The sequence below is a fragment of the Salvia splendens genome, chromosome 18, assembly GCF_004379255.2.
Source record: "Salvia splendens isolate huo1 chromosome 18, SspV2, whole genome shotgun sequence".
Lineage (NCBI taxonomy): Eukaryota > Viridiplantae > Streptophyta > Magnoliopsida > Lamiales > Lamiaceae > Salvia > Salvia splendens.
In genome coordinates this window covers 1,850,371-1,864,832 of record NC_056049.1, presented here as the reverse complement: position 1 = coordinate 1,864,832, position 14,462 = coordinate 1,850,371, and the positions used below count along the sequence as shown (strand labels likewise).

General features: G+C 38.3%; 1 pseudogene; it reads right to left on the bottom strand.

Annotated features, from left to right (window-relative positions):
• Positions 1-2,642: 2,642 nt before the first annotated feature.
• On the bottom strand, positions 2,643-4,857 carry LOC121776485 (annotated as a pseudogene).
• Positions 4,858-14,462: the final 9,605 nt, after the last annotated feature.

The following is a 14,462-nucleotide window of genomic DNA, read 5'->3' as shown; positions in this document are numbered from 1 at the left end:
ACATACATTTCACACACTGCACAAATTTCACACACTGCACAAATTTCACACATTTCCCGCACTATACAAATTTCACGCACTATACAAATTTCACACACTACACACACTATACAAATTTCACACACTACACACATATCACAAAATACACACACTACACAAATTTCACACATTTCACACTATACACACACTACACAAAATACACACGCTACATACACTACACATACTACACACATTACTCACAAAATACACACACGACCCAAATTTTACACAAAATACACACACTATTCACAAACCAAAATTTCAAATTTGGTTCAATTTAAACTTTTGAAAAATTTTATTTTTTTTATTCAGATCGTAAAAAAAATCCAAAACTGAAAAAAAAATCAAAAAATCAGATGCTTGAAATGTGTAAAATTTGTGTAAAGTGTGAAAGTGTGTAGTGTGTAATGTGTGAAATGTGTTTAGTTCGGGAAATGTGTGAAATGTGTTTAGTACGGGAAATGTATGAAATTTGTGTAGTGTGTAAAATGTGTGTTGTGTGTGTGAAGTGTGCGTAGTGTGTGAAGTGTGTGAAATTTGCGTAGTGTGAGTGAAGTGTGTGTACTGTGTGTATATAGTATGTGTATTTTGTGTGAAGTGTGTGTGCACAAATTATTCAAATTCAATTTCATATTAATCACTTCACTTTACCAAACATAGGATTTGGAATTGAATTAGAATTCAATTTCTTCCAATTCAATTCCAATTCCAATTCCAATTCCAATTCCGTGTACCAAACGGAGCCTTACTGAAAAAATCTAGGAAAATTAAAAGGAGAAATAAACCCAAGAAAGATAGCAGGAAACATTATATATTAATCACCTTTGTTCTGGTATTGATTATAGCTATCCTGGAATGTAACTAGAAAGTAGATATCCATATAATTTTTCAAAATTCCACCAACTGATCCGTAAATGAAAAGCCATTTTATGTTTCAGGGAAGGAAGCAGACTAAAGATAAGGTAGTACAATTCAAAAGACAAATAAGAAGGCAATTTCTAGAACCTGTGGAAGGGGAAGGCAAGGAAATCAATGATGAAATAGCACTTCAAGCAATTTTTCCATGATCAATTACAAGTTCACCTCGCCCAAACACACGGGACGATGGGGCAATATAAGCAGTCCGGAATTGGAGAACCATGTGAATAAGATAGAAAGCATCAACAACTGTGCGCAATGTTGTAGCCGTGATAGCCAATTTTCTATCTATGTCCAGCCACTTTTCTGATACTGCCAGAATACATGACATCACAAATAGCTTCTTCCAAAAATCCTCTTCTCTGACACCTTGAGGTCCTCTTGGAAAACTGCTTGTGATACACCAAAACCAAGAGACCGGCCAATAGATTTTAGACCTTCAGATCCTTTCTCCATTCTTCTCTTAAAGGACTTCGATGGAGCAGGATTTCTATGATTACCATGGCTTAAACCATCGAGACTAAAGCCACATTTTTCTGTAGCAACTGCAGTAGATGGGGATGAGAGTCTGGAATCCAACTCGTCCAATCTATTAATAAAAAGAAAGAAAAAACCTTCATAAATACTTGTCTAATAGAAGACAGTGAAACAGCATCTGGTACTTTATCACAAGTGCATTGACCGATGAGTAGATGAGTTTGGTGAACCAGAAGCAGGCGAAGAAACCAACCGTGCCAGTCAGCACGAAGAATGCATACGAACCAATCAACATGTAGCCAAAGTACAGGATGCCCGAGACTGGTTTTGTTATGCTGAGCTTTGTGAAGAAGTAGAATGCTGCGTACAGGAAAAGGTATAAAGCTGAGGAACCTGAGGTAAGGTAAGACCACCACCACAAGCAGTCCTCGCTGCACAGTTGGAAATAGCATAGCACGACAGTGATCTCAGCACAGGTCACGATCAGGATGAGGAACGCGAGGAAAAGGAAACCGAAAATGTAGTAGAACTGCTGCAGCCATATAGATGTCAGGATGAAGAACAACTCGATGAATAGTGCACCAAACGGGAGTATGCCTCCGATTAAGATTGAGAAGACTGGGTTCATATACCAGGCCTGCTCTGGTATCTGCTGCCTTGGAATTTTATTGGTTTTGACTGGAGCTTCAATGGCTGGCTTCCTAAAGCCTACGTAGCTGCCAACAAACACAAGAGGAACTGAAATCCCAAACCACATCAACACCAATACGAACATAGTCCCGAATGGCACAGCCCCTGAGGATTTCTCACCCCAAATCAGCACATTCAGAACGAAGAAAATAGCAAAGACGATTCCAGGGAACATAAAAGCTGTTTGAAGAGTAATTTTCTTCCACTCTGATCCTTTAAACATCTTGTAGAGACGGGCTGAGGCATAGCCAGCAAAAATACCCATGAACACCCAAAGAAGAAGCATCGCTGTCATCAGCCCTCCCCGATTAGAAGGGGACAGGAATATCAATATTTGAGGCTGAATTTTGAGATTTGGACAGTTACCAACCCGGTTTTTGATTGGGTTATAGGGAGCTGAAAGCGCTAGCAAACAGACTGGGCCCGTTTTCATCAAGTGGAATTATCTACTACTAAAATTAATGGATCTGTTCAAAAATGTACTGTTTGGAAATAATTTAGTAATGCAAAGTAGAAACTTAAATAATTAAATGATGTAATTATAATTTACTGAATACTTGCAGTGAACCAATTGCAAAGAGCATTACAACTGAGGAGTACAGTATAACAATGTGTGGGGATCAGATGAACGAATCAACAAACTAATTTACATACAAGTCGTTCTATTTGACACATAAAACAAGTCTAAACAATACCACTTTGACTAATATAGATTGAATGAATAATGTGAATCTTTAACATACCTCATATAATATCCCGATGCTCTTCCAATAATCCCATTCTAGTGCTGCGAAGAACTGCCATTTCCTATCAAAATCGTGAAAATATATGATGCATGATTGACAGAAAAAGATTCATTGTATGATGATAACTACTACCTGACAAGCCATAAAGCTTTGTTAAAAGGTGCTTGAGACTTCATTAGTGATTCCTCGGGGCATAAGGTGCCGAGATTTCATCTCCTTGACCAAGTCCATTACAACTCCCTCTTTCCCAAGTCCATTCAAAACACAAGACAAGGCATCTGAATCTGGAGCTATAGCTCTTTCCATCATTTCCTTCAAAACCTTAACTGCTCCTTCATAATCCTCACTCTTTATAAAAGCAGACATTAAAACTTGAAAAGTTGCTCGATTGGGCTGACAGTCACTCCTGATCATGCTTCTGTAGATCTCAAAAGCACGATCAGGATTGTTTCTCACGCACTGCCCGGTAATGAGGGCTACAAAGGTTGACGAATTAGGAACCAACTTCTTCCTATCAAGTTCTTTCACCATAAACGCAGCTTTCTTTGTCTTCCCCTGCTTACACAACCCCAAAATGACAGCATTATAAGTCAAGATATCAGCATCAACGCCAGCCACCGACATTTCCTCAAAGAGGCGCATTCCCATCTCACTATTTCCAGCTTCACTGTAGCCATTGATCAGAGTGTTGTAAGTTACAGCCGTGGGAGCAACATCCGTGCTTCTCATTTCACTCAACAGCTTGTTCGCATCATGCATTTTCCCCTCCTTGCACAAAGCATACATGAGCGTGTTATACGTAGCATCATTTGGCCGAACACCATACTTCTCCATCGCACTCTTGAGCTTCACAGCACTACTCAAGAGACCCTTACCGCAGTATCCATTAATCAAAGTATTATACGAAACAACACTAGGAGCTAACCACATCCCTTCCATATCCTTGAATAACTCAATTCCCAAATCCAATCTATCAGCTTTACAATAAGCCCCTATAACCATATTAACAGTATAAACATTGGGAGAAATACGGCACCTACGCATTTCCCTATAAAAAGATGATACGATATCACTACGACTCAAGCTGCACAATGCACTCAGATATGCATTACAAGACTCAACAGTGGGATAGAATCCATACTCCTTCATCCAATTAAAACAATCAGATGCATTCCTAAACTTCTTCATATGCGCATGAGTCTTGAACAGGGCATCAAATACACGCGATGAAGACTCACACAGCTTATAAGAGTAAACCAAAGCCTCAAATACCTTTCTCGGAAAATTCAAATCCAAGGAGCCCGTTTCAAGGGTTCTTCTCACGATCGACTCCGCGGATTTGAACTTGCAATTCTTGGTTAAGATATGGAGAAGGATTGAAATCACATCGAGGGTGTTGAGCTCGGAATTCATGAGCTCAACCCAATTGAAGAATTCGAGAGAAATGACATAGTCTTTATGGGTTTTCAGCAGTATGTGTTTAATTCGAAATGGGGTTAAACCGGAGGATATTTTGTTCAGTTTATCCCATTCGGAGCGAATGAGATGACTATGGGCTACGTTTATAAAGTCCGAATCTTGACCTTTTGCAGGGGGCATCGTTCGGTGAGGTAACAAGATGGGTTTTTTATGCGGTTACTGGGAATTGGGGTTTCAATCGGATTTTTAAGGTCGGTTTTGGCATTTGTTTTGGTTTTGTTGAGGAATGTGGAGAAGCTGCGCATCATCATGTTACACGCGATGAAGACTCACAAATGCACTCAAAAGCAGAGCTCAATCAAAAAACTCGCAACTCTAGACACACCGATCATCCCCCGCTGTCTACATACAAATTACCAGCTAGAACTCGCTCTCTCTCTCTCTCTCTCATAAATATACATGGATATTGATTAATTGAAGTATCATCAACAGTCAAGTGCGAGAGAAACATCCAAAACAAACAGAAACGAGCAATCAGCGGAATCAAATCACCTTCTCAAAATCCTGGGGAGCGACGCCGGGAAGGTAGAAGGAGTGGACGGCGTTGACGAGGAGAAGGAGCGCGAAGCACATCCACATCGAAATCGCGTGAGGCTTTATCCTCCCCATCTATCTCTGTAATCAGTCGCCACTCACAAAACCGCGAAGAGTTGAAGAAAATCGAGATCCACCGATATCTCTTTCTCTCTACTGAAACGACATATACGTTGGTTGTGGAAGGATTGAATGGCACGGCAGCACGAGGAGGAGACTGAAAGCAAAGTGAGAGAGAGAGGAGAGGGGGCGGTGGGAAGAGTTACACTGTGGGTTGCAGTTGTAATCAGAGCTGTTGGATTGAGATCTGAGGGGTGAGATTAGTTCAGACAAATTAATTTGACTGAGATTTATCTTAGTTAATTAGTAATAATTTTGTGTTAATTGTTGACTCGGAAAATATAGTCTACAGCCTTCACAATCAACGTATCAAAGAGCATGCTTAGCCCCGTGTCAGGTCCCAAGTCCTTCCATGTTATTATTCCTTAATTCTTGTGTCAGGTCATAATTCACACAATCCTCCAAACTCTATTCAAGTTTTAATCAATAAATTGCATACTATTTTATTGGTAATATAGAATACGTTGAATAATTAAAACATGGAAAAGTCATTGTTCAGTCAAAATTTTGTGGAAAAATTTTATTTAGATTATATGATTTCTCATATTTAAATTAAACTAACAACTTTTAAAAATCAATAATTTATTATATTTTGAAATGTAATTCTCTTTAAATTTCAATGAATATTAATTAAAATTCACACTCAAATTCAAACAAGAAATTGAATGCATCTTAATTTTTTTATTTCTTTATAATTATAAGTTTCAAATTAATTTTAAAAATATAATTCAGATTATATTTATTGTTTTACAAATAACCCAAAATATAATACTACCAAATATTATTCAAATTTTGAGTGATATAATACCTAAATAATTTTTAATAATTATAAAATAAAATAAAATTAGTTTTTCATAATTAGAGTACTCCCTCTGTCGTATTAAAGACGATTTCTTTTAGTTTGTCTCACTCAAGATGACCAATTACTAAAAATATAAATACTTTTATCTCTATTTTTCACTCTCACTTGCTCTATTCTATCTATTTAACACACAAAATAAAATTGCATAAAATTTCGTGTCGCTCAAAGAAGGGATCATCTTCATAAAAATATAAATGACTCAAATTTCGTGTCACTCCCAACTAAGTTGAGTCGTATTCGTTTTTGAAAAGTCCCAACAAAGTTGAGTCATTTCCCTTTTTGACTAAAAACAAAACATTCAATCATTTTTATTTTATTTCACTATCTACTTTACTCTTCCTTTATCTCTCATATTTTTTTCTCTTTCCTATTTTATTTTATTTTCATTTAATCTATTCAACACAATTTCTTAATCTCTCTGCCCAAAAGTTTGTACCAACTTAGTTGGGACGGAGGGAATACAAAACTTTGGGCCCGAAGATTAAAAAATTGGGTTGAATAGATTAAATGAAAGTAAAAATAAAATATGAAAGAGAAAAAAGTAAGAGAGATAAAGAGAGAGTAAAGTAGATAATGAAATAAAGAAAGAGTGATTAGATGTTTTGTTTTTTTGTCAAAAAGTGAAATGACTCAACTTTGTTGGGATGTCCCAAAAATGAATATGACTCAATGTGGGTGCCCTAGTGGGTGCCACATCAGCATACCCCTTAGCCCTATCTATTATCCATTTTTCATTTCAATTTTAATATTATTTTTTTTATGTTTACACATATAAATAGCAAAATTAGACTTTAAACTAGTATAACACTAAAGGGGTGTAAGGACCCTGTATTAGGATATGATATTTATGATATATTTTTTTTGTCCTCACACATTATATAAACTAGTATTACGCCCGTGCTATGCACGGATTAAAATGTTTTCAAAATATTATTTTAAACTGTAAATTAATTAAATAAAATTAGAAATACTATTGTTATATAAAAATAATAAATAAAAATGTATACAATAAATATAGATCAATAATAAGTACATGAAATAATTAATATCTGCAATATTCCACTGTTAAATCATGTAAAAGACAAAAAAAACCTATCGAATTAACGAATTTGACAAAAGAGGAATTACCAAAATTGAGAGAGGAAGTGAGATTATGGACCAAGCTTCGGCAAATCATTGCATTAACTTAATCGCAACAACCATGATCAAATCAAACGCCTCCTTCATCGCATTTATCACCAGCGCCGTCTCCCAACATGCACTCACCTTGGTGTTCTTCGTCTCCGCCATCCTCATCACCATCCCCATCTATGACCTCATAATCACCTTTACAAGATTTAACCAATACATATGTATTGAATATTGTATAGATATGTATTGAATATTTTATAATTGGAAATCCACGAAGAAATCATAAATATTATTGTGTATTTATTTTGCCTCTTTTTCTATACATGCAAGTGTTGTTATTTTGTTCCTCTCAAACGTGCTAATCTGCTCAACGGAGAAGATCTCTGCGAAGGAGCACCGCTGCAGTCACCTGAATCCGACTTCACCACCTTTCGCAACCACCCTGTCGTTTCCCTCGATAAGGGATTTTTCGTTAATCACAAATACTACATTTTGTAGTCTACTCCTGCCTAACATGAAGTAACTTACTATAAATGGAATATGTAAACTGTAGTAACTAATATAAAATGGAAGTAAACAGTAAATAATTTGAAATGGACTAACTCAATAATTGATGAGAAATAGTATATGACATGTAGCAACTATTATACAAATAATTGAATGCATATATTCCATTAGTTGACATAGTCACAAATATGGATGCCTATAAATATGATCACATTTCATAACAATTTTCATTCAAACACATCTAAATATTAATAATAACATAGAGCTCATGAATATGGGGCTCAATAAGTTGTTACTTGTGTTGGCTCTCACTTCCATCTTCATCTCCACCACTTCCGCCACCGTATGCATCCCGGTCCCGGGCTTAAACATCTTCTGTCGATCTCCACCACCACCGCTACGATCACCCCCACCCTCTCCACCACCTCCATCTCCTCCCCCACCCTCTCCACCACCGCCATCGCCCCCTCCTCCTCCTCCCTCTCCACCACCACCATCGCCCCCTCCTCCTCCTCCTCCCTCTCCACCACCGCCTTCTCCACCACCACCGCCACCTTCTCCACCACCTCCACCTCCGCCTTCTCCTCCACCTCCACCTCCACGCTCTCCACCCCCTTCTTCCCCTCCACCACCATCTCCGCCTCTAGGCCCACCACCACCTCCGTCTCAGCTGCTTCCGGCCAACTCTCCTATTTGCATATTCCTTCGACAATTCGCTCCACAACTCTTTCAACAATTCTGTCTTCTCTAATAAATTAGGAAAAAGTATCACCACCACCAATAAATGTTCACTTATACAAATAAACATCCCTCACTCCTTTACTACACTTCCATTAATATCACCTAAATAAACTACCACCTTATGAATAAATAAAATACTACTCGTAGCAATTAATATTGCATGTATGTGTTTGCCTCTATACAATCTTGTTTAAGAAAAATAGATGGCTATATTTTGCCTATATACGGCAACTCTAGTTATAGAAAATGAGCAACTATATTTCAAGATCAAGTTTGTAATATGTACTGTGTTCTCTATGTTATATATTATGAATAAATAAATTATTATCTGCGGTATGGATGCTTTGTTGAAGTTATTTAGAAAAATCACCCAAATTAAACTTTTTCAAGGCAAATTAAAGGAATGAATTCCACTTATATTTATACAACTAAGAAATTACACTTCGTAATAAAACAATGAAGATATAGAAAAGCATTTTGATAGAGTGCTCCATAATCATTTAACTTTTTTAATACTTTGTTATGTGAGAAAGCTTATGTAATAATGTGGCATTGTGTAACATTTGGATTGATAATAAATGTATTGATGATCAAACTATTTTATCAAGAGCTTGAATTTCATTGGTTCAATCAAAATTCTTCGAAGAAGCAACAACACCAACACCAACACCAACACCAACACCAGCACCACCAACAACAACAGCGTAAACATTTCAGAGCGGATTATGTTTCCGTTGTTGATGATAGCAATGAACAATACAGAGAAAAGGGCTAGTGAGTTTGTTCGAGCGGATTATGACACGTTTGCAGAGTTAACGCGATAATTATAAATTAATTTACTTGTTGCATGATTTGTTGCTTGTGTTTGATAATTGTTATGATGATGATCTCATGTTACTATGCATGTGAATCATTCTCTATTTTCCAGTACTACTTCCTAATTCAAATATTATAACCGATCAATGACAAATATACCCCTGTAATGCCCTTGTGATAATGACCTAATGACAAATATACCCATGTAACAGTATGAATGTCCAAATAACTGTGTTAATGACCCATAAATGACAAAATTTGACTAATGTGATAAACTGATAATGCCCATAAATGGCAAAATTTGACTAAAATAAGTATATATGTGCAACACCCCGATTTTTTCTATCTTTCAGTTGCTCTCGAAAGGACATCAAAAATTTGAACCTTTTTTTTTGCCTTTGGTCTTGTAATAATGGAGTGCTCATTTCAGTTGGAAGAAGAAGGCAGAAGTCGGTAAGCTCGGCTAGAAAGGAGTTCGGTAAGCTCGGCTAGAAAGGAGTTCGGTAAGCTCAGCTAGAAGGGAGCTCGGTAAGGAAGCTCGGTAAGGAAGCTCGGCTTTGAGCTGGAATGAGCCGAGAAGAGAGTTCGGTCTTGAGCCGAGAAGGGAGTTCGGTATTGAGCCGAGAAGGAAGAAGCAACCAGTTCGGTCTGAGCCGAGAAGGAAGAAGCAGTTAGTTAGCCGAGGTGTAGCGGTTATTCTTCTTGTTTTCTTGATCCTTGTTGTAGTTAGTTAGTAGCAGTTGCTACTTGTTTGTAGAGCTTTAAATAGCTCATAACCGTGTATGTAGTTAGAGTAGTTTAATCAATAAAGAGTTTTCCAGTTTCTCTCCAAGATTATCATCTTCAATACTCAAAGTGTGAGTGTGTGTGTTTCTGCAGTGTGTGATCTCATACAACAGTGAGTGTGTGTGTGATCTTCTTGAGTGTGTGAAAGCCTTGTGTGCGTAAATCCCAACAAGTGGCGCCGTCTGTGGGAAAGGGATATTGAAGCTGATTTGCAGAGGATCAAACGGTTTCAGAGATGGCAGCAAGGCTTGATGCAGAAAAGTTCACAGGCAAGAATGATTATAGCCTGTGGAAGATGAAGATGAAGGCGGTTTTGATTCAACAAGGCTTGGCCGCAGTTCTTGCAAAACCAGAGGAGAAAGGAAAGGCTCCAGTGCTTGATGATAAAGCTCAGGCAAAGATGGAGGAGATGCAGCTCAAGGCACATTCTGCAGTGATTCTGTGCCTTGGAGATAAGGTCTTGAGGGAAGTTCAAGAAGCCAAGACTGCGGTGGAGATCTTGGACAAGTTAGATGAAGTTTACTTGGCCAAATCCTTGGCTAACCGGCTGTATCTCAAGAAGAGGTTGTATGCCTATAGTTTTTCTGGAGATAGGTCCATCATTGAGCAGCTAGAGGAGTTCAACAAGATCATTGATGACCTGGGATCTGTTGATGTCAAGATTTCAGATGAGGATAAGGCCATTCTCACATTGAATGCCTTGCCTAGCTCGTATGACCAGCTAAGTGATGCAATTATCTATGGAAGAGATAAACCTATCACCTATGCAGAAGTCTATTCAGCCTTGATGGCCAAAGAACTCCAGAAGACAGCCAACAGAGGCTCTGCAAGCTCCAATGTTCAAGCTGCAGAGGCCTTGAATGTGAAGAAGTTCAAGAAGCAGAACTTCAAGAAGAAGTTTGAGGGCTCTAAACCCTCAAGTTCTGATGCTCAGAAGGAAACCAGAGCTTGCTATTGGTGCAAGAAACCTGGACATTTGAAGAAAGATTGTCATGCATGGAAGAGAAAGATAGCCTCTGAGGGACACAACCAATCTGATTGTGTGGAGAGTGCTGATCCCCCGGCTCAACTCATGAATATTAGTGACAGTGGGGTCAGTCATAGGTGGATTATGGACTCAGGGTGCAGCTTCCATATGTGCCCAAATAGGAGCTGGTTTCATGACCTTCAAGAAGCAGCCGGCACTGTGGTGCTGGGTAATAATCACATTTGTCAGATCAGAGGAATAGGGAAGGTAAAGCTAAGCCTACAAGATGGCTCTATAAAGATCCTAACTGGGGTGAGGTATATTCCAGAAGTGAAGAGGAATCTCATCTCATTGGGAATGCTGGAGCAGAAAGGGTTCACCATATTGATGAGTCAAGGAAAATTGTTTGTTAAATCTGGAGATGCAGTGATGATGGAGGCTGACAGAGAGCATATTCTCTATTATCTGAAGGCTAAGGCTGTTGATGGAGAAAGCAATGCAGTGTCAGATGATTCCATAATGCTATGGCACAAGAGATTGGGCCACCCAGCTGAAGGAAGCTTGAAAGAACTCATCAAGAAGGGTCTGATCTCTGGAGATTTCAACAAGATGAACCCCTGTGAGCAGTGTATACTTGGAAAGGCTAAGAAGGCACCCTATCCTACAGGTATTCACTCTTCTACAGCCCCTTTAGACTACATACATAGTGATCTTTGGGGGCCTTCACCGGTGTGTTCAATTGGTGGAGGAAAGTATTATCTAGCTATCATTGATGACTATACAAGGAAGTTGTGGGTATATATTCTTAAAGAAAAATCTGAAACACTCACAAAGTTCAAGATATGGTGTAAGGAGGTTGAGCTAGAGAAGGGTAGAAGTGTTAAATGCTTAAGAACAGACAATGGCCTAGAGTTCTTGTCTACGGAGTTTGATCTGTTTTGTAAAGAGAAGGGTATGAAGAGGCATAGGACTGTTCCTGGTAATCCTCAGCAAAATGGTGTTGTGGAGAGGATGAATAGGACAATCCTAGAGAGGGTGAGGTGCCTACTTCTTGGTTCTGGTTTGAGCAGCAGGTTCTGGGGTGAGGCTGTGTATACAGCAGCCTATCTCATCAATAAATGCCCATCTACTGCCCTGAAATCTGAAACTCCTGATTACATGTGGTATGGAGCTCATAGTGACTACTCAAAGTACAAGGTGTTTGGGTGTGTGGCCTATGCTCATGCTAGGCAAAGCAAGCTTGAAGCTAGGACTCTGAAATGTATTATGTTGGGGTATCAGAGGGGTGTTAAGGGGTATAGGCTCTGGTGTATTGAGCCCGGTAAGCAGAAGGTCTTGGTGAGTAGGGATGTGGTGTTCTTGGAGGATCAGATGCCATACCTGAAAGATAAGCTGGACTCCAGTGAAGATGAGGGTGATTTCTTCAAGGTGGAGCCTGTGGGGGTTGGCCTAGGAGCAGGTGGAGTTATTGACTCAGGGAGTGAGTCTGATTCAGATAAAGAAGAGGCTCCAACTCAGGGCAACCAGGCTGGTGAGTCTATATCAGACTCTATCAGAGACTATCAGCTTGCAAGGGACAGAGTTAGAAGAGAAACAAGGCCACCAACAAAGTTCTCTGATGTTGTGTATTATGCTCTGTGTGCAGCTGAAAGTATTGATGGCGCAGATCCACTCACATATAAAGAAGCTATGCAGAGTAAAGATAGAGAAAGATGGATTGAAGCCATGAATGAGGAAATAGAGTCTTTACTCAAGAACAAAACATGGATTTTGGTGGACAAATCCAAGCTGAGTACAGATGGTAAGGAAAGGAGGCTGGTAAGCTGTAAGTGGTTGTTTAAAAGAAAGATTGAGACCACTGATAAGGATAGAGACAAGTTTGATCATTGCAAGAAGTTGATCAATGTTTGTGCAAGAACTGAGATGAGCCCTCAGGTGGAGAATTGTAATAATGGAGTGCTCATTTCAGTTGGAAGAAGAAGGCAGAAGTCGGTAAGCTCGGCTAGAAAGGAGTTCGGTAAGCTCGGCTAGAAAGGAGTTCGGTAAGCTCAGCTAGAAGGGAGCTCGGTAAGGAAGCTCGGTAAGGAAGCTCGGTAAGGAAGCTCGGCTTTGAGCTGGAATGAGCCGAGAAGAGAGTTCGGTCTTGAGCCGAGAAGGGAGTTCGGTATTGAGCCGAGAAGGAAGAAGCAACCAGTTCGGTCTGAGCCGAGAAGGAAGAAGCAGTTAGTTAGCCGAGGTGTAGCGGTTATTCTTATTGTTTTCTTGATCCTTGTTGTAGTTAGTTAGTAGCAGTTGCTACTTGTTTGTAGAGCTTTAAATAGCTCATAACCGTGTATGTAGTTAGAGTAGTTTAATCAATAAAGAGTTTTCCAGTTTCTCTCCAAGATTATCATCTTCAATACTCAAAGTGTGAGCGTGTGTGTTTCTGCAGTGTGTGATCTCATACAACAGTGAGTGTGTGTGTGATCTTCTTGAGTGTGTGAAAGCCTTGTGTGCGTAAATCCCAACAGGTCTTTTCGTCAATTAATAGAGTTATTAATCAAGAGCTCAAATTTTTTCACTTGACTATGCGACCAACGCGAGAGATGCGATTGCAATCGAAGAAACGAGATGAGTTTTATGGATGTTTACGGTCGATCAAGAATTCTAATTCATTTTGTTTGAGCCCAATCTTGCTTGAGAAGCCTATTACACAAAATTAATTTCTTTTGTGAGCCCAACTTTTGGGATGGCCCAATTAGATTTTCTTGAATTTTCATTCAGCCCAACAAGCTGAGAAAATAAGTTCTCGGCGCGCTGTTTCTTCTTCAATTGAGAAATGATGGTAAAAAATAGAATCTACATAAAGTTGATTCACAAATATTCAAGTGATAAATGCTAGTATTAAACGTATAGATTTGCTGTTTTAAAATTTTGATGGAATTTTTTTTAGGAGGTACATATTCAAATGGAAGAGAGTATGTCATCAAAATATAAATAACAATATCTGTAAAGCATAAGCGAATAAAAATTTATAGTAATTCACAAACAATTTTTTTAGTCTACTCTCCTGCCTAACATTAAGTAAACTGTAAATAATATGAAATGGAAGTAAACTGTAAACAGTAAAATGGCCTAACTTAATTAATGATGAGATACACATGACACTGATATTAATGTATCAGAGATATTTCATATGTTCTGTGATGTTAACTGATATCAATGTATTAGTGTTAACCGATATCAATGTATTGGAGAAGTTATTAGTGTATTATGTATATTAACTATGTTTATTAATCAAATTAGTGTATGCAACATTTTAACTTCAGTAATAATATATTCCTTCTGACTATTAAATAATGTCTATATTTGTCATTTTGACCTGAAATTATATCCACATTTGCTTTTTTTCATTTTGATAAGTAGACCTCACCTGACTCTCTCCACTAACTTATTACATTCACGTAGCACATTCAATTATAAAATTAATAGTCATAAGAGTGAGACATGCATTCCATTAACTCTTTCCTCCACTTTTTTATACATTTCTAAGAACTTGCATCGAATCAAAGTGAAACGATAAATCATGAACGGAAAGAGTATTAAAATCTAAAAACGTTTACATTTTGCTGTTTAAAAGTTTTGATTGAAACTTTTTTAGGTGGCACAT